This window comes from Solea senegalensis, linkage group LG1 (genome assembly GCF_019176455.1).
Source record: "Solea senegalensis isolate Sse05_10M linkage group LG1, IFAPA_SoseM_1, whole genome shotgun sequence".
NCBI classification, from domain to species: domain Eukaryota; kingdom Metazoa; phylum Chordata; class Actinopteri; order Pleuronectiformes; family Soleidae; genus Solea; species Solea senegalensis.
Window position 1 is genome coordinate 1143323 of NC_058021.1, and position 12127 is coordinate 1155449.

Here is a 12127-nt window from a genome sequence, read left to right on the forward strand (position 1 = left end):
GCATGTTTAAATCATAACACACATAAGTGATAAAAGAATTGTGTCTTTGAAATGTTTAATAAATACTTTTTACACAAAATGTGCTCAGTGCAAGAGCAGCATTTAATTTTTACATTTCTATCTACTTTTCAGTCGCTACCGGCATTTAGCATACCGCAGCTTTGTCAGCTGGTGCTGGGGATATTTGGGACGACGTGTACGAGTTGTCATCCCGTCGTGTGTTGTGTGCCGGATACGCCAGGAGTTTCCTGATCTGGCTGGACAATATGTTGGCTTCCGCCCACCCCTTGACTGAAGTGGGTCACGTGTGAGGCAATGACTTCCTCCTTTAAGGGCCTGTCATACTGGGCTGACAGGGTCTCTGGGATGGCGATCTTCCTCATGTCCTCTGCGAAAGACTCTGGGTCCTCCATCACCTCCTCGAACACCAGCCTCATCAATTCAGCCACATAGTCTTTAAAATGTAACAGAGAACCATGACATTACATTCAGACAGTAATTTCTTTACTGTGTCATTACATTTTCAGCTATTTCAATTTAAATGTGTTATTTGCTGTGTTAGGTGTTAATTTAAGTTAATAAGAAAGGGAAAAAAAGCCAAAAGAAATGTCAGTATTTGTCTGTTTTTGTATAACGCTTTATTCAATGTAAATAAAAATTTTTAGTGACTTACTGTACGTGGGGTCTGTTTTGACCGGCTTCGCGGTGGGTTCTCCCTTCTTGGCCTTCGGATACGACACTCTGTAGACAGCTTGGCCTAAAGCGGTTGTTGCCTGCTCACGGCTGGAATTTTCGTTGTGATGCATGGATGTAAGGTACAACCTATGTAAATATAAAGATTCCGATCAATGAGACAGAGTGCCCTGAAGTAAACAGAACAATATGAATTCATTTTTTGAAAAAAAACTAGTGATTGATTTTTTTATGTTTACAATTGGTATTTATGATTTTGATGGTGGTCTGATTTTTTTCATTACCTGGTGAATCTGCACGCATGTCTCCTGCAACTTGAACTTTCCCCCCCGGTTTCAATGTGGAGAAAAGGACCTGCTGGTCACTCTTCCACTTGTGGACGATTGCAGGTTCCAGGTATTTCCTTGCATGTTTCCGGAAGGTGTCATAATGAGTAATCTGGAGCTGCAAGGCGCGGCATAGCTAACATAACAATAATACAAACAGTGTTTAGTAATTGTCTATTGGTTGAAAGTGTCATATGATTTTGACAAAAACATTAATAGTATTACCTTTTCCAGCTGGATGAAGGATGCACCAGTGAAATATGTAGCAGCAGATAACTGTACATTGCCAACTGGGGTGTTATTCATCATGAGCTGACTTTGCCACTTCCTGGAGTAGTTGCATTTTGGACACATTTGATGAAATGCAACATACGTGCCCTTCTGTTGCTGCCGCATTTTCTCTTGCACACTGGACATGTGTCAAAAAGCTCCCTCAGGCAGGACTCAAATACAATGTATTTTTTATCCATGTATACAGCACTTTCAGTCCTACAAATGTAACAAGACAAAAAGCATTTAGCCTCACTTCTTTGATCTGAAGTGACAAGCCTAGTGAACTTGTACAGTACTTACGACATTGTTGAATCGTGTGTTGTTAGGGATCCGCCAGGAGTAAAGGTTGAGTCATTTGGGTCGACTTGTGACTCTGGTGAGGTGAATCCCTCTTCCTCCTCTGACTCAACACATGCTCTTTTTTGTGGTCCAAACCCTGGCCCCTTTATAGGTGTGGATGAAAACATGTACTCAGGCAGTGTGGTTTGTGTGCCAGCAGTCTCATGTGACAACACTGGTGTCTGGGTCCCTATGGAGTAGATACAATGTGTGAACATTTCATGCTCTTTACTAATTTGGTTCTTATGAAATTTTCAACTTACTTACTACTTACTTCTACTTACTTTGGCAGTGCACGTGTGTTTTCAAGGTCCCAATTGACATTTGAGTGGCACATGTTCTCACACTTGGAGCTTCTGTTTGTGTGCCCGTGTGGATAAAACGATCCTGGTATGGAAAATAGTAAAGGTTAAAACAATAATACAGATCATGCTAAAAAGACTAGATTCTACTTCATTACCTTTCCTGAAACTGCCCCAATTCGACTATAACTTTTTCCCTACTTTAACATAAACACACGTTTCCTACACCGCATGAATAACGTTGTGTTTACAAGTGAGAGAGACACATGCACGCAATTGAAACGAGCGAACACGGTCCCAAACTTCTACAGCGATTAGTCTGCTTAGCTCTTTGCTCCCCGGATAGTCACCCACAATATAGCCTTATTTACCGGCATGGAGAGACACATACACGCAACTGGAACGAGCGAACACGGTCCCAAACTTCTACAGCGATTAGCCTGCTTAGCTCTTTTTTGCTCCCCGGATAGTCACCCACAATACAGCCCTGTTTACCGGCATGGAGAGACACATACACGCAATTGAAACGAGCGAACACGGTCCCAAACTTCTACAGCGATTAGTCTGCTTAGCTCTTAGCTCCCCGGATAGTCACCCACAATATAGCCTTATTTACCGGCATGGAGAGACACATACACGCAACTGGAACGAGCGAACACGGTCCCAAACTTCTACAGCGATTAGCCTGCTTAGCTCTTTGCTCCCCGGATAGTCACCCACAATACAGCCCTGTTTACCGGCATGGAGAGACACATACACGCAATTGAAACGAGCGAACACGGTCCCAAACTTCTACAGCGTTTAGCCTGCTTAGCTCTGTGCTCCCCGGATAGTCACCCAAAATACAGCCGTGTTTATCGGTGTAGGGTTCCCGAAAAACTCATATAGTGATTAGCCTCCATACCTACGTGCTCCCCGGATAGTCACCCACAATACAGCCGTGTTTACCGGCATAGGAGAGACACATACACACAATTGAAACACGAGCGAACGCGTGTAGCTTAGCAAGTAGCCGGCTATCGCTAATGCTAAACGGCAGAACGAGCACACAAAGAAAGTATTACTGTTTGAAATACTTACTTGTGCTGCAGGTAATCCAGCATGTATTGTAGGCACTGCTCCTTCTTTGAGGCGAAGTGTGGTGCTGTGCCCTGCTTTGTATTGCGCGAAGTTTGTGTAACAATCCTCTGTGAAGTGGTTGCCACATACATGGAGAATTTTGGGAAATGTAGCAGGGGCATTCCCATCAAAAATGAACAATATCCACTGAGCTTTTGTTTGCTCGTTGGTGGGGAGCTTGTGGAGCGTCTTTCCTTGTTTACTACAACACAGAACAGAGCAAACTGATCTTTTTTTCGAAGCCATGTTCTCAACCGATATGCTCAGCAGCTACAACGAGAGTAGTTCTTCTTCTGCGGTTGAATTTACGCAACCGGATGGGCCCGGAGTAGTGCCTGCACCAGGAGGAGCTACGGTGGTGAGAGGAGTGGTGAGGATTTCTGATGACATCATCAGCTTCGGGAAGTGCAGATCCGCTTGGCAGAGCCCAGAGCAACAATGCAACACTATTTTCTCAGCAGTGGCTGAACTGTTTGTTCTGAAACTTTAGGGTTTCATAAACGAGGTAATGACGCAGATACACACACAAACGCAGCGTGACGACATACTAAAGTATGACTTTTTTGTCAAACTTTTGACGACATACTAAAGTATGACTTTTTTGTCAAATTTTGGACAACATAATAAAGTATGACTTTTTTGACGAAGTTTGGACAAAATACTAAAGTATAACTTTTTTGTCAAATTTTGGACGACATACTAAAGTATGACTTTTTTGTCAAAATTTGGACGACATACTAAAGTATGACTTTTTTGTCAAATTTTGGACCACATACTAACCTCTCTGACTTTTTTTCAAATGCTGACTCATTACACTAACTAAGCACTTTTTGTCAAATTTTTGGACCCATTATACTAAACTATGACTTTTGTCACATTTTGGACGACATACTAAAGTATGACTTTTTTGTCAAAATTTGGAAGCCATACTGAACTATGACTTTTTTGTCAAAATTTTTAAGACATACTAAAGCATCACTTTTTTGTCAAAATTTTTAAGACATACTGAAGTATGACTTTTTGTCACATTTTGGTCGACATACTAAAGTATGACTTTTTTGTCAAAATTTGGACGACATACTTAAGTATGACTTTTTTGTCACATTTTGGACGACATACTAACCTATGACTTTTTTGTCACATTTTGAACAACATACTAACCTGGGCTTTTAATGCCTTTTATAAATAGTATAGTGCAAAGAGTCAGGAAGTGGGAACAACAGTACCGTCTGATAAGGGATTTGAACCAGGATGAGGATTGCAAGTTCAACAGGGGACGGCAGCTCTACCAAGTGAGCTAAAGCCACCCCGACATAGCCTGACTTCTTTTGTGATATTATGGACGACATACTAACCAATGACTTTTTTGACACATTTTGGACGACATACTAACCTATGACTTTTTTGTCACATTTTGACATACTAACCTATGACTTTTTGTCACATTTTGACGACATACTAACCAATGACTTTTTTGTCACATTTTGGACGACATACTAACCTATGACTTTTTGTCACATTTTGGACGACATACTATAGTATGACTTTTTGACACATTTTGGACGACATACTAACCAATGACTTTTTGTCAAATTTGGACCTAAATGACTTTTTGTCAAATTTTGGACGACATACTAACCTATGACTTTTTTGTCAAATTTTGGACTACATACTAACCTATGACTTTTTGTCACATTTTGGGCGACATACTAACCTATGACTTTTTTGTCACATTTTGGGCGACATACTAACCTATGACTTTTTTGACACATTTTGGACGACATACTAACCAATGACTTTTTTGTCAAATTTTGGACGACATACTAACTGTAGAACTTTCTAGCAGGCAAAGCTATTTGTCTTTCATTCTATTTATTTGTTCATTGTTGTAATTGGTATCAAAGCACCGTTGCCTTTAAAGAGCCTTTAAGGTGCATTGTCAAAGCCATGTTTTGTTATATATTGCCTTCGTATACAGCTTCGTAAATCTATCTATCATCAGAACCTGTACGACTTGTCGGTTTTATAACCTGACTAACTGTCTAACTGTCTAACTAACTTCTACCTAACAAGATGTTGTCTAACTGCAAACTGACGTCTGCTTAACTGTGTATGTGGAATAAACCTTCAGAAAGACAGTCGAGTTGTGCCCGCCGTACTTGTTCTGGTCACCCTTTCCAGAAGGGAGCATTGAGCTGGGAAGACCAGCCAGCAGAAATCTGGACAGTTATAAAACCGTTGTCGGCGCCGTATCTGTGGAATACGGACTGCCGAGCGGAGGACGGCAATCGCGAAGTACCAGGACCGGAGTGCTGGTGAAGCAGCCATGAATCACTAAACGGAGGAGCCGGAGCAAAGAGCTAACGGAGCCGTTGAAGGATTAAAGGAAGTGCCGCAGCCGTGAAGAAGGCTGTGAAGATTGCACAAGGAATACAAAGCTCTTCTGGGCGAATAGCTGGAACAGAAGAGCCAACGCAGCCGTGAATAAGGTTGTGCACTTGGAATTCAGAGCTCTTCTGGGCGAAGAGCCTCACAGAGGAGAAGCTGGAACAGAGGAGCCAACACAGCCGTGTAAAATGGCAGACAACAAGCCAGATCTGGAAAGCCTACAGCGGAGACTATTAAATGCGCAGCGGAACTTGACAACACGTTTTAATCGCCTCAAAGTTAACGCTGGCCACCTCGATGAACTGTCGAAAGAGGTGACAGGATTGAAGAGTGATTATGGTGTTTTCGTCGATGCCAGCAATGAATATATTGAAGAATTGGAACAAATAGATCGGACGGACGATAACTGTGAACTGAGCAATGCCCTAGCAACGAGGGACGGTATTGTGCAAAGGTACCGTGAGACTATGGAAATGCTGTGGTTCAAGGATGCCGAGCCGGATATAAGCACCCTCGTGGCACGGTTCAATTCAGCTTTCGACCAGGCCGAGGTACTCGGAAGAAAAAGTGCACTGCAGTGGTGTCAACAAGAGGCCAGAAGGAAGGGACTGGATCAAGAACTCCACGAACTCAGAGACGCTGTGCATGTCTGGAAAGACTATCGGCCATACGGGAAAGAACAGTGGAGACTCCTTTTAACACTGGAAATTAAAAAGGAGGAACTGATGGATAAGTGGGCATGTCGCGGTGAGATAAAAACAATGACCCCGCTAGCATACGGACGCAATGAGGAAGACAGCAGTGGGAGAAGTGAAGAGGAAGACAGAGGAAGTGAGTACACTTACACCACACCACTGGTTCCTATCCATTCCCACTCGGCAATCAGAGAAGGTGCCATGGAAACTGAATGTAGCACCAACCCCCCTCATCAGTCCCCTCAATGGCCACAACAACCTACTGTCAGTTTCGCTCAGCCTCCAACCTTCACTAGTACGCCACGACCACTAAAGCTGCGTACTGCTCCCGCTAACACCAGCATGGCAGAAGGGAGCACAGTAAATGTTAGCACTGGTATGAACAGTTCCCTTCCCCAAATAAAATTCACACCCATAACCTTACCCAGATTCTCCGGAGAGAGTAGAGATTATTGGCGCTGGAAGGCTGAATGGGCGAAGCTCCAGGCTCATGCGGACCCCTCAGGATCACAAGAGATTAGGAGGCTTCACCTGCTAGAAAGCATAAGTGAGCCCGTAAAGAAGGACCTCCGATTGTATCGTTGCAAAGATGTAAGCGACGTCTTCAAAGAACTGGAGAGCTGCTACGGTGATATAAGTGCCACAGTAGAAGACATTTTATTGGAATTACATTCCAAACCACTCGTGAAAGATCCTCACCCTAGGGAGACACTAGAGATGGTCTCAGATTTGGAGAATGCAGTATCAGATCTAACAGACCTAGGGTGGGAAGAAGCTATGAACAATCCCTTAGTGATGGGGCAATTGGAGGGTAGACTCCCTAAAAGTATGCAAACTCAGTGGCTCAAAGAAGAGTGCATCGCCCAGCGAAATGCTCTCCCTGGGAATCGTGTCAAGAGGCTTCTACTGTTCTTGCAGAACGAAAAGACGATACTTAGAAGACTGGCACGCTTGTCCAGTGAACCCGGCAAGCCACGCCCCACCCGTGCTTCTGAAAGACCCAATTACCGTGAGAAGTCAGCTGATTGCAAGAGAGAGAGGACGGCGTTCACTAGAGCAACTGCAGCTAAAGTCATAACCTGTACCGGAGAGGACAAGCAGAAACTTTGCGCCTTATGCAGTGAGGGAGAGCATGAACCCTTCCGCTGTGCAACGTTTAGGAAAGCCTCCCTGTCAGAAAGAAAGGTCCTCGTAGAAAAAGCAAAATCATGCAAAAAATGCCTAGATAACCACAAAGCAGACGATCTCTGCACTGCAAGGTTCCTCTGTAAAAATGTGAGGTGTAAGGACGGCCCGGCGTACCACCACTACCTTCTCTGCCCAAAGGCCACTGCAAAGTCGGAGAGACCTCGCAGTTCTACAGCGGAACGAGAGGCGGAGCTCGCCCAAATAGGATTATCACCTGACCAGTTAGAAAGGGTGCGCAAAGCCTACACAAATAAGGTGACAATGACAGTGTGTTCCGACAGAACCCTACTGGAGAAGCATAAAGTCAAGCCAAAACGCCCTGTCCTCATGATGCTTATGTTCGTCACGACCAAAAGGGGAGACAGTATTGGAGCTATGCTCGACCTCGCCTCAGACACGAATTACATAACACACCAAACTGCTGTGAAACTCGGACTAACTGGCGAACCTGTCCTAATTGCCTTGCATGGAGTAAAGACATTCAAAGAAATAATACAAACAAAAAGGTATCTAGTAACAATAAAGGTCTGGACCCCGCAAAAGACTTTGAGGCTTCGCCAACTGACCTGCTATGGGCTAGACACCATTGCAAGAGTGGGTCACGTAGTAACTTCAAAGCACTTAGAGAAGTTCTTCTCGGGTATTAAACCAGGGGAGCTGACTCGCCCAGAAAGCATCGATCTACTAATCGGCGCTGGAGAATGCTCCCTAGCCCCGAATAAATTGCAAGAGATCGGTAATTTGGTGTTGTGGGACGGTCCTCTGGGCAAAACTGTGTGCGGTAGGCATCCTCGCCTTTTTGAAAAAGTAAAGGCGACCGAACAGTACTTAAGGACGGCTATGTGCAACAAAGAGATCCTCGAATGGCTAAGATGGGATAGCATTGGCGCTGCCTGCAACCCTGCCTGTGGAGGGTGCCGTTGTGGAAAGTGCCCACCAGGAGGGAAGGAGATGACTCTTGCTGACGAAAGGGAACTTGAAGTGATAAAGGCAGGCTTAACCTTTAAAGAGAGTGACACCCACAGTGACCAGCCGCACTGGGACGCAAAGTATCCCTGGAAGGAAAACCCAGCATCCCTCCCAAACAACAGGAAGGCCGTAGAAGCAACGTTCCTGAGGACTGAGAAGCAATTAACAAGAGATCCTCTTTGGAAAGAAGCCTACACAAAGCAGATTCACGAGATGGTGAAAAGAGGAGCCGCGGTTAAGCTTACCAAAGCTGTGATGGACAGCTGGAAAGGCGCTGTGTGGTGGGTGAGTCACCTAATCGCACCAAACCCTCACTCTGTAACTACACCAGTGCGCCTCGTTTGGAATGGTAGCCAAGAGTTCCGAGGAGTGAGCTTAAATAGTATTTTGCTCAAAGGTCCAGACGTACTCAATCCCATCAGAGCAGTCCTCCTCCGGTTTAGGGAAGGTAGACACGCCGCCATTGGCGACATCACCAAGATGTACAATTCGGTGTGGCTGGAGGAACAAGAAGTCCATGTACACCGATTCCTGTGGAGAGACTCTCCTTCTGATGAAATCGAAGATTACGCCGTTGTAAGAGTGAACATGGGAGACAAACCTGCTGGGTGCATCGCACAAGTGGCCATGCGGGAGACTGCGAAGTTACCCCAATTCACCGACATGGTGGAGGAGAGGCGAGTCATCGAAGAGGACGCTTATGTTGATGATCTTCTCGCGTCCCACAATGACTCACAGCACTTAAGTAAAATCCTAGATGGAGTAGAGAAGATCTCTAGCCAAGCTCTGTAGGGTAGTCGGCTATACCAGAAGGGCGGTGAAGATGTGGTTAGCTTGTATAGGGAAAGCCCCTATCCCAGCAAAGTGGGGGGTGGTACTGTCAGTGAAGGAACTCGAGGCTGCGTTCCACGACCTGTGCCTGGCCACCCAAACGGAGGTCGCATTCCCCACAACGACACTAGACAGACTCGTTGTCAGCAAGGACGAAGCTTCGAGGCTCCTGCGGTGCTACGGCAGAGTCCAAGCCATCACCTGGGGAGACCCCGGAGTACCCCTGATCCCGTATAAGGCCTGGATCAGCACCCTCCTCACACGGGAAGCCCATGAAGCCAACCACGAAGGCGTCGCTGGCACACTCCTCCGGGTGAGGTCCAAAGCGTGGGTGGTACAGGGGCCAAGAATTGCAAGAAACATCATCGACTCCTGCGTGCACTGTCGAAAGACAAAGGCAAGGTTGTGCAAGCAACAGATGAGTGAGCTCCCTCGTGAACGATCTGAACCAGCTGCACCGTTTGAGCTAACAGCACTGGATCTTTTTGGCCCCTACGTTGTTAGAGACACTGTAAAGCGAAGAACAAAGATGAAAGTCTGGGGAGTAGTATTCAGTTGTATGGCTTCCAGGGCGCTGCATGCTGACATCGTGGAAGACCTGTCAACGGATGGCTTCCTAAAGGCGTACCAGCGCTTCACAGCTCTCAGGGGCCACCCGAGAAAATTTTGGTCGGATCAAGGGACCAACTTTGTGGGCGCCAAGCCAGCTTTAAAGGAGCTCTACAAATTCCTGAATAACATCGACAAGGATCAAGTCCAAAAGAAAGCAACCGCCGCTGGAACCGATTGGTCGTGGGTGTTTCACCCAGCAGACTCTCCCCATCGAAACGGAGCAGCTGAAGCAGCAGTTCGTACACTCAAGAGAGCGTTGAGCAACATCGGGGTGGAAAGTCACCTGACAGCACTGGAGTTCCAGACTCTCCTCTACCTGGCAGCTAATCTGTCAAACGAAAGACCAATCGGCGCAAGAGTCCAGGTACAAGACAAGACTGTAGGAGTCATCACTCCCAACTCACTTCTGCTTGGCCGTGCTGGGCCTAGTGGGGACTCTCGAGGGTTTGAATACCTGACTTACCCCGTTGCACGCCTAAGAGCGGTCCAGATCGAGGTCGACAAGTTCTGGAAGCGGTGGTGCCAGCTGGCGGGCCCGGGCCTCTTCGTTCGACAGAAATGGCACGCACCCGCGAGGAATGTCACAGTGGGAGACTTAGTGTGGTTGGCTGACCAGAATGCACTGAGAGGCCAGTTTAGGCTCGGTCGAGTTGTGGAGGCCCATCCTGATGTGAAAGGCGTAGTTCGAGATGTTAAAGTGAGAACGTGCCAAAGTTGTCCGGTTTCCAGTGGACAAAGAGGGAAAGGCAAAGAGAAAGAGAACTGTCCCTCCACCACCATCCTTCACAGAGATGTCAGGAGGCTGGTGGTTCTGTTACCAGTGGAGGAACAGAAATAGATTCCCCACCACATGATGGTGTGTTTCGGAACAAGGATCAAGACCCCCCCTCCACCACCCTCTACAAGAGGCTGGTGGTGTGTTTCGGTAAAGGGCGCCACTGTGTCATCAAGGACAACATGTTCATGGACAGTGAAACCTTTATTTGTCATTTGTATCTGTCATTCATTTGTATTGTGCGTTCGTACTCAGCAATGTAGCTTTATGTACCCACTTTGAAAGGCAAAATTTGTAGTTGTTGTGGTCTACTTGGATTTAGGAATCAGTAGGCCAAGTGGGAGGTGTAGAACTTTCTAGCAGGCAAAGCTATTTGTCTTTCATTCTATTTATTTGTTCATTGTTGTAATTGGTATCAAAGCACCGTTGCCTTTAAAGAGCCTTTAAGGTGCATTGTCAAAGCCATGTTTTGTTATATATTGCCTTCGTATACAGCTTCGTAAATCTATCTATCATCAGAACCTGTACGACTTGTCGGTTTTATAACCTGACTAACTGTCTAACTGTCTAACTAACTTCTACCTAACAAGATGTTGTCTAACTGCAAACTGACGTCTGCTTAACTGTGTATGTGGAATAAACCTTCAGAAAGACAGTCGAGTTGTGCCCGCCGTACTTGTTCTGGTCACCCTTTCCAGAAGGGAGCATTGAGCTGGGAAGACCAGCCAGCAGAAATCTGGACACTAACCTATGACTTTTTTGTCAAATTTTGGACGACATACTAAAGTATGACTTTTTTGTCAAATTTTGGACGACATACTAACCTATGACTTTTTGTCACATTTTGGCGACATACTAATGACTTTTTGTCACATTTTGGAACATACTAACCTATGACTTTTTTGTCAAAATTTGGACGACATACTAAAGTATGACTTTTTTGTCACATTTGGACTAACTATGACTTTTTTGTTTTGTATGACTTTTTGATTTTACATACTATTATGACGACATACTAAAGTATGACTTTTTGTCACATTTTGGAGACATACTATAGTATGACTTTTTTGTCGACAGTATGACTTTTTTGACACATTTTGGACAACATACTTAAGAACGACTTTTTTGTCACAATTTGGACGACATAGTAAAGTATGACTTTTTGTCACATTTTGGATGACATACTATACTATGACTTTTTCGTCAAATTTTGTACGACATAGTAAAGTTTGACTTTTTTGTCACATTTTGGACGACATTGTAAAGTATGACTATTTTGGCACATTTTGGACCACATAGTAAAGTATGACTTTTTTGACACATTTTGGACGACATACTAAAGTACAACTTTTTTGTCACATTTTGGACGACATACTAACCTATGACTTTTTTTTGGATTGTAAATTCAACAGGGGACGGCAGCTCTACCTAGTGAGCTAAAGCCACCCCAACTTCTTTTGTGATATTATGGACGACATACTAACCTTTGACTTTTTTTCATATTTTGGACGACATACTAAAGTATGACTTTTTTGTCACATTTTGGACAACATACTCTGCTATGACTTTTTTGTCACATTTTGGACGACATAATCACCTATGACTTTTTTGTCACAT